Here is a 10,121-nt window from a genome sequence, read left to right on the forward strand (position 1 = left end):
TGTTCTACTTCTTTACTTTTGTTTTGTTTTGATTTAAAAGTATGTTTTGATTTATTACAAGCACCAATTCTTAGTTTTGAGGACAAAAGCTATAAACTAAAATGAAACCATTTTTTAAATTAATTAATTTTTCATTAATTACAGTTTATCATTTTGTATCCAGCTGTAGCCCCCTCCCTTTCTCCTCCAAATCCTACTTGTCCTTCCTCCTAAAGAAGCTAAGCAAGAAGGAGGACCCTGGGTAAGATGATCAAACCTCATTCAGAAAGGCAAATAGGACAGACATCAGAAGAAGGAGAAAACAGGGAACAGGACAGAAGCCTACCACAGAGGGCCTCTGAGAGACTCTACCCAGCAGGGTGTTAAGGCAGATGCTGAGACTCATAGCCAAACTGTGGGCAGAGTGCAGGAAATCTTATGAAAGAAGGGGGAGACAAAAAGACCTGGAGGGGACAGGAGTTCCACAAGAAGAGCAACAGAACCAAAAAATCTGGGCATAGGAGTCTTTTCTGAGATTGATTCTCCAACCAAGGACCATGCATCCCTGCACAGATGTAGCCCATAGCAGCTCAGTGTCCAAGTGGGTTCCCTAGTAAGGAGAACAGATACTCTGACAAGAACTCAGTGGATGGCTCTTTGATCACCTCCACCTGAGGGGGGAGCAGCCTAACCAGGCCACAGAGAAAAACAATGCACAGTCCTGATGAGATCTGATAAGCTAGGGTCAGATAGAAGGAGAGGAGGACCTCCCCTATCTGGGGATTGGGTGAGGGGCATGGAAGGAGAAATGAAACAATTTTTGCCTACTAATGTGCTAGTTTATTAGTTTTCCTTATTAAACCTAACTTTCCCGTAAAGTTGAGATCTTCACAAATCCAGAATTACAGCAAACAAACATGTAGTACTTGAATTTGGGATCCTTTTCACAACACCACATTCAAGCTGCACAGCAGACCCCAGTGATCATGAGGAAATCTACCACCATCCAGTGTTTCCAATTGGAAAAGGTCTAAACTTTGGGGTTTAAGATGACCCTCTTCTGCAGACTCTGAAAAAAAAATTCTATCAAAAGGATGCTCATAAGCATTAGGAGTCCTGAGATTATTATTTACTCTTGTATCCTATGTATTCTGGCAATGTTTAGGTTTGCCCAAAAATTACCAGGCATCAAAAATATTATCAGGTAAACCACCACATTTGATAACTTCTTGATCTGTTCAATTTGTATCTCCTGCAAATATAACAGTAGCTGAATCTGGAGCCTCTTGCACTCTCTAAAAAAAAAAAAAAAAATGTTTTTAATTGACTTATTCTTTCTGTGGAATGTTCTCTGGTGCACTCCAAATGGTATGTCATAATTCCATGCAAAATTCATTTCCACCCGAACTCACTTTTACACAGAAGGTTTCTCATCATTTTGGCATTTGGAAAAGGAACACTCTCTTGACTTTTAAATTTTGCTCTTCCTTTCTTCGACAGTATCACTGTGAAATATCCTTTTTGGTTACTAATGTTCTTCATCTGGGCTATTTTCCTCTCCACACACTGATCTACCCACATGCTCCTCTCCACTAACCCATCTCAATGGCTCCTTCCTTCCTCCTCCTACTTCTTTACATTCATGTTCCTGTCTACTTGACTGGTCTGTCTTCTCCTTTGTCTTAACTGAAAAATAAATAAGTAAACAAATAGAGTCCTAAAAAGAACACCATGAAGTTCCTAGGGCAAGGATGTAACCATGCCCTCTATTGCAATGACTAATCATGCCAGTTCTACTTTAAGACCTTCCCTTCTGGTACCCTGCCAGAAACAATCGTAAAGTTACTATTAAACATTGTCTTACATCCATATGCATCCTTTCATAATACAATGTACTCTATCTTCATAATTTTATTGGCAGTATCAGTATTTTGTAACACCTAAAATAATCTTAATAACTGATGTGCTATTAGTCAGCGGAAAAAGTGAAATGAAAAAACAAAACATCAGAAAACATTTATTGACAGCAACAACATTGATGTGAATACCACAGACTATTGGTTTGACATATTTAATTCCAACCAAATTCTGCAACATGAGTAATGGATTAGATGTAAACTTTTACATTTCTACGGGTAGCATTTTAAAAAATAATGTCTTATATAGACAAAAATCACAAAGGAATGAACTACTTCAGCCTCCTGGATAAAAGCTTATGTGTAACTAATGCTATTGTATTTGATTTCCTTTAATGGGATTGTTTGCTCTGTCTGAAGTCCTGAATAGATTGGCACAGAGTCTATTGAGTACACAGAAAAACCTCCTGCACGATCTAGTGACTGAAAAGAGTGGCCTACAAGGAGTCGGAGATACCATCTTATCAAAAGCTAGAGACACTGAGGAAAATGGCAAGGGACTGCCTGAGGAAGTTAAGTGGATACTTATGAAGGCAAACAGTCTCTTTAAACTTCAATGCTTTTCTCCTGCATGAAAGATGTGACCAAAATAAGCACTGACTTTTGAAACCCTTACGTTTGCAAGACTGAAATTTCGGCAACCAATCCTGTAAGCAGCTTTAGCACTGAGCGGTTGTGGGCAGCTCCAAACTTCTCAGAGGTGCTGAACTCAGCACCCCACAAGCCAGCTATCTCTAGAAAACAGTATTTTTTTGTGTGTGTGACACCGTTTCTAGGTAAGGTGAATCTTCTGACTACCCAAATTTTTTTAAATCGCAGACATCTTTCCACTATCTTCCATCTTACAGCCTAGTATGCAATCCTTATTCTGCCTAAACTATTGGCAACGTGGATTATACTAACAATACATTAAGTCAAAAGCAAGGAAATGGTAATGCTGCACTATCTGTGTACGTAAAGAAGAATGGGCACAGGGACTATACTGAGAATGCTGACGTCAGCTTCTTCATTGCTCTCTGGTCAAGTCCATGTCTATAGTCAAGTAGCAGCCTCTGGATTCTCCATCTGCCTATTCCTGTATGAATACACTACTCTGGGATCAACTGCATGTAAGAAAGCATATACATGGGTCTGGGTTCCAATGGTTGGATGATTACCATATTAATGGCATCATCTGAAACTATAAAAACCAATACCTTTAGCTGGAGTTTTACATTTCTAAGTTTTTCTTAAATTATAATTGAACACTTAGAAGGTTTAAGGACAAACAAATACTAACAGTTATCAGCTGTTGTTTTGGCAGTTATATATACCATAAAACACAAAAAGATGAAGGTAACCCTACTTGGCCAGGACTATCAGACTTGCAGCTGATAAAGACAGTTGCCTTTTGCTTTTTATAACATGCTTCACTGCTTGAACAGAAATTCTAATACAATTGATATCTATGTCAAGATCCTGAAATGTAACATGGTCCAATGAAACAACTATAGTTGAACTATAGTTCTCATCTATCCTGCCTATTCCTAAGATAATCATGGCTCATCCACACCTTCAAGTCTTTTGATTTTATCCATTTTGAATGCATGCTTGATTGGAATGAGTGATTTTGTTTTAAAAACTGAAATTTTATGAATGTTAAAGTTAAATAAAATATCAGTTTCTTTGTCCCTTTTTATAGAAAAATACCAGTAACTTTGAGTTGTTACTTTCAAAATCTATCAGCAAAAATAAAAACTAAGCATTCAAAGAAGACAACTCATTATAGAATCACAAACTATTGATATAAGTTGAGTTGTTAGAATCAAAGAGGAAGGTGATTAAGCATGGACATTTCAGGACCCTTTACAAAACCCATCTACTCTGGGTGGGTCAACATTCTCAATGTAGTCACAGGCAACACAAGTATTTTACAGCTGCAGTATCCTTAGGACCCTAAAACTCTTAGGTAACCTGAAATGTGTTAGGTAACAAGGATGAAATGAAATTTCCTCACAGCTGGCTCCAACCATGCTGCTGTGAATTGCTGTTTACTTAATATTGTCTTCTAAACCTATACACTCTGCTTCTAATGAGACTTCTTGGCTCCATCCTTATATTCAAATTTGTTAGTATATTGCTTTCATCCTCTAGTGAGTTGCTACTTGGTAGGAAGTAGATGATTAGTTCTTACAAAGTTTCTTCCCTTTTCTTCTCAGGATCTCCATGCTTTTGAAGATGGATGCTATGCAATATTAAATGAAATGGATAAAAATCTGACATTGCTGACCAATAAGATGGTACCAAAGGCTTATTGCTGACAGGCCTCAAGTTGAATTACTCCTCAGTAGCATGTGCTTCTCTTGTGGACATACTAATGTACTCTTAAGATACCACCAATGAAAACACCTCAAAGATCCAGTGATTTTTATTAAAAGAATTTCTCTGACTTGATTTCCTTAGCCACTAACTTTCAGCCTCTTGAGAGAACCGCTATTTTACTAAACAGTATAATGTGTATCAAATTAGAGAATTTGTATTTATCATATGAGGCAAAAGGAAAACAGAAAGTATTATAAAAACAATACCATATGGCTAGAATTGTAAAATTTAAAAAAAATGTTAATTTCGTTTGAGAAGTTGTGAGAGTGTGGAGTTAGTTGAAGAGGAGATCCACAAACACATTCAAGTTTGAATATGACATTTTAAATAAAATTGGCAAAGATACTGAAAAAGAATTTTTTAAAAATGTAAAAGCTGGGGGATCATTAGGCCATGGTTCTTTGGATGTAATGAGAAAAAGAGAAGATTAAGAAAAATAACAGAAATTTTAGAATATATAAATAAACAAATGATTGTAAAAATCTAGCAGAAGAGAGAATGAAATGATATTTAATGATGTTATATACACTTCAACCCAATAGATTATTTTATTTTATTATTTTATTTTTAAAACAGGGACTCATACATATCCCTAGTTGACCCTAAAATTCCTATGTAAACCAGTCCTAGGATATAAAGGACCTGAGTAATGGGTCTGTTTTTAAAGATTGGTCGAAAAAGCCATGGGGAAAAAAGTCTCTCAACAACGACAGAAAAAATATTGGTGAGCTGTTGAATTCTACCATTCTGTTAAAGCAAAGATAACATTAATGTTGTCAAACTATTCTATAACACACAAATGAATGGCCATGACCAAATATGAAGCCAGTATGACCCTGAGACCAAAGCAGATGTCCTGGTTAGTTTTTGCAAACTTAACACCAATTTAGGCATGTCTGGGTAGAGAGAAATGGTGCAAGACATGAAAACAGAATTAGAATCAATAAAGAAAACACAAATAGAGAAAAACCAGGAGCTGGAGAACATAGAGAAAAGATCAGGAACTACAAAGGTAAGCATCACCAACAGAATACAAGAGATGGAAGAAAGAATCTCAGAAGCCGAAGATATACTTGCGGAAATTGACACATCTCTCAAAGAAAAAATAAAATCAGAAAAGTTCCAAACACAAAACATCCAAGAAATCAAGGACACCATGAAAAGACAATACCTAAGAATAATAGGAGTAGAAGAAAAAGAAGACATCAGGCTCAAAGGTCCGAAAAATATTTTCAAGAAAATTATAGAAGAAAACTTTCCCAACTTAAAGAAGGAGATGGCCATAAACATACAAGAGGCCTACAGAACACCAAGTAGACTAGACCAGAAAAGAAATTCTTCACGTCACATCATAGTCAAAACACTGAACCTACAAAACAAAGAAAAATTCTAAAAGCAGCAAGGGAAAAAGGCCAAGTAACATATGAAGGTAGACCTATCAGAATCACACCAGATTTCTCAACAGAAACTATGAAAGCCAGAAGGGCCTGGACAGAAATCTTACAGTCCTTAAGGGACCACAGATTCCAACCCAGACTACTATACCCAGAAAACTTTCAATCAACATAGACGGAGAATTCAAAATATTCCAAGACAAAACCAAATGTAAACAATATCTACATAGTAACCCAGCTCTACAGAAGTTACTAGAAGGGAAACTTCAAACCAAATAAAACAACTACATCTAAGGAAACAGGAAATAGATAACTACACAACAAAAAAACAACAAAAAAAAACAAAAGAATACAAGCAATGAAACTCAGTGACACCACCAACCCCACATCTAAAGTAAGTAACAATTGCTGGTCACTAGTTTCTATCAACATCAACGGACTCAACTCCCCAATAAAAAGACACAGACTAACAGAATGGTTGCAGAAACAGGATTCATCATTCTGTTGCATCCAAGAAACACACCTATGCAACAAAGATAAACACTACCTCAGAGTAAAGGGCTGGAAAAATGTCTTTCAAGCAAATGGTTCCAGAAAACAAGCGGGAGTAGCCATCCTAATATCTAATAATATAGACTTTCAACCCAAGTTAATCAAAAAAGATAAGGAGGGCCACTATATTCTCATCAAAGGAAAAATCCACCAAGATGACATCACAATTTTGAATATCTATGCCCCAAATACAAGAGCACCTACATTCGTAAATGAAACAATATTAAAGCTTAAATCACACATTGATCCTAAAACCGTAATAGTGGGAGACTTCAACACTCCACTCTCACCAAGGGACAGATCAACTAGACAGAAAACAAATAGGGAAATAAAAACACTTACAGAGACCCTAAATCAAATGGACCTAATAGACGTCTACAGATCTTTTCATCCAAACTCAAAAGAGTATACCTTCTTTTCAGCACCACATGGAACCTTCTCCAAAATAGACCATATAGTTGGTCATAAAGCAAGCCTCAGCAGATACAAAAAGATTGAAATAATCCCTTGTATTCTATCTGACCACCATGGACTTAAGCTGGACCTCAACAACAACAGAAATAACAAACAGCCTATGCACACATGGAAACTGAACAACTTGTTACTCAATGACAACTGGGTTAAGGAAGAAATAAAGAAAGAAATTAAAGACTTCCTAGAATTCAATGAAAATGAATGCACAACATACCCAAATTTATGGGACACATTGAAAGCAGTGCTCAGGGGAAAATTTATAGCACTAAGTGCCTGCAAGAAGAAATTCGTAACATCACATACAAACAACTTACTGGCCCAACTGAAAACCCTAGAAAAAAAAGAAGCAGATACACCCAAGAGGAGCAGATGGCTGGAAATAATCAAACTCAGGGCTGAAATCAATCAATCAGAAACAAAACTATTCAAAGAATCAATGAAACAAAAAGCTGGTTCTTTGAGAAAATCATCAAGATAGACGAACCCTTAGCCAAACTAACTAAAAAGCAGAGAGAATCTATCCAAATCAACAAAATCAGAAATGAGAAGGGTGACATAACTACAGACACTGAGGAAATTCAAACAATCATTAGGTCATACCACAAAAGCCTATATGCCACAAAATTTGAAAACCTAAATGAAATGGACAATTTTCTTGATAGATTCCATCTTCCAACATTAAGTCAAGATCAGGTAGAAAGACTGAACAGCCCTATATCCCCCAAGGAAATTGAAGCAATCATTCACAGTCTCCCCTCCAAAAAAAGCCCAGGCCAGATGGTTTCAGCGCAGAATTCTACCAGACCTTCAAAGAAGTGCTCACACCAATTCTCCTCAAACTATTCCACAAAATAGAAACAGAAGGTACGTTACCAAACTCATTCTATGAAGCAACAGTCACCCTGATACCTAAACCACACAAAGACCCAACAAAAAAAGAGAACTTCAGACCTATCTCTCTTATGAACATTGACGCAAAAATACTCAATAAAATACTTGCAAACCGCATCCAAGAACACATCAAAGATATCATCCACCACGACCAAGTAGGCTTCATCCCAGGCATGCAAGGGTGGTTCAACATACGGAAATCCATCAATGTAATCCACCACATAAACAAACTGAAGGAGAAAAACCACATGATCATCTCCTTAGATGCTGAAAAAGCATTTGACAAAGTCCAAAACCCATTCATGTTTAAAGTCTTGGAGAGATCAGGAATACAAGGCACATATCTAAACATAGTAAAGGCAATATACAGCAAGCCTATAGCCAACATCAAACTCAATGGAGAGAAATTTAAATCAATCCCACTGAAATCAGGGACAAGACAAGGCTGTCCACTCTCTCCATACCTCTTCAACATAGTACTTGAAGTCCTAGCCAGAGCAATAAGACAACTAAAGGAGATCAAGGAGATACAAATCGAAAAGGAAGAGGTAAGAGTATCACTATTCAAGAGCTGGAGGGGACAGGAATTCCACAAGGAGAGCAACAGAACAAGATAATTTGAACACAGGGAACTTCCCAGAAAATCATACTCCAACCAAGGACTATTCATGGAGATGACCTGGAACCCCTGCACAGGTGTAGCCCATGGCAGTTCAGTGTCCAAGTGAGTTACATAGTAATGGGAAGAGGGACTGACTCTGACATAATCTGATTGGCCTGCTCGTTGATCACTTCCCCCTGAGGGGGGAGCAGCCTTACCAGGCCACAGTAGAGGACAATACAGCCACTTTTGATGAGAACTGATAGACTAAGATCAGAAAGAAGAGGAAAACCTCCCCTATCAGTGGACTTGGGGAGTGGCATGCATGCAGAAAGGGGAGGGAGGGTGGGATTGGCAGGGGAGGAGGGAGGGGATTATGGGGGGATACAAAAATGAATAAAGTGTAATTAATAAAAAATTTAAAAAAAAGTATCACTATTTGCAGATGATATGATAGTATACATGAGCGACCCCAAAAATTCAACCAGAGAACTCCTCCAGTTGATAAACACCTTCAGCAAAGTGGCAGGATATAAAATCAACTCAAAAAAATCAGAAGCCCTCCTGTATCGCAAAGACAAAAGGGCCAAGAAAGAAATTAGGGAAACAACACCCTTCACAATAGCCACTAACCACATAAAGTACCTTGGGGTGACACTAACCAAGCAAGTGAAAGACCTGTTTGAGAAAAACTTCAAGTCTCTGAAGAAAGAAATCGAAGAAGATCTCAGAAGATGGAAAGATCTCCCGTGCTCATGGATTGGTAGGATTAACATTGTGAAAATGGCAATCCTGCCAAAAGCAATCTACAGATTCAATGCAATTCCCATCAAAATACCAACTCAATTCTTTACAGACCTTGAAAAAAAGATTCTCAGCTTCATATGGAGAAACAAAAAACCCAGAATCTCCAAAACAATCCTGTACAACAACAGATCATCTGGAGGTATCTCCATCCCCGATCTCAAGTTGTACTACAGAGCAATAGTAATAAAAACTGCATGGTATTGGCATAAAAACAGAAAGGAGGCTCAACGGAACTGCATAGAAGACCCAGAAATAAACCCACACACCTATGAATACTCGATTTTTGACAAAGAAGCCAAAACCATTCAATGGAAAAAAGACAGCATCTTCAACAAATGGTGCTGGTCCAACTGGATGTCCACATGCAGAAAAATGAAAATAGATCTATATTTATCACCCTGCACAAAACTAAAGTCCAAGTGGATCAAAGACCTCAACATAAAACCAGATACTCTAAATCTGTTAGAAGAAAAAGTGGGGAACAGCCTAGAACTCATTGGCACAGGAGACAACTTCCTGAACAGAACACCAACAGCACAGGCTCTAAGAGCAACAATCAATAAATGGGACCTCATGAAACTGAAAAGCTTCTGTAAAGCAAAGGACACCATCATCAAAACAAAACGACTGCCTACAGATTGGGAAAGAATCTTCACCAACCCTTTTTCTGACAGAGGACTAATATCCAGTATATATATAAAGAACTAAAGAAGCTGAAAAGCAGCAAACCAAGTAATCCAATTTAAAAAATGGGGAACAGAGCTAAACAGAGAATTCTCTGTAGAGGAATATCGAATGGCAGAGAAACACTTAAAAGATATGCTCATCCTCATTAGCCATCAGAGAAATGCAAATCAAAACAACCCTGAGATATCACCTTACACCCATCAGAATGGCCAAGATGAAAAACTCAAGGGACAACACATGCTGGAGAGGTTGTGGAGAAAGGGGAGCCCTCCTCCACTGCTGGTGGGAATGTAAACTGGTACAACCACTCTGGAAATAAATCTGGCGCTTTCTAAGACAATTAGGAATAGTGCTTCCTCAAGACCCAGCTATACCACTGCTAGGTATATACCCAAAGTTTGCTCAAGTACACAAAAGGGATATTTCCTCAACCATGTTTGTAGCAGCTTTATTTGTAAT

The 10,121-nt window shown here is 37.7% G+C and overlaps 1 pseudogene; it reads right to left on the minus strand.

The window, feature by feature from the left end:
* Window positions 1-923: 923 nt before the first annotated feature.
* Window positions 924-1,521, minus strand: LOC129685559 (tyrosyl-DNA phosphodiesterase 2-like; annotated as a pseudogene).
* Window positions 1,522-10,121: the final 8,600 nt, after the last annotated feature.

The sequence above is a fragment of the Psammomys obesus genome, unplaced genomic scaffold (assembly GCF_907164565.1).
Source record: "Psammomys obesus unplaced genomic scaffold, mPsaObe1.curated_primary_1811, whole genome shotgun sequence".
Lineage (NCBI taxonomy): Eukaryota > Metazoa > Chordata > Mammalia > Rodentia > Muridae > Psammomys > Psammomys obesus.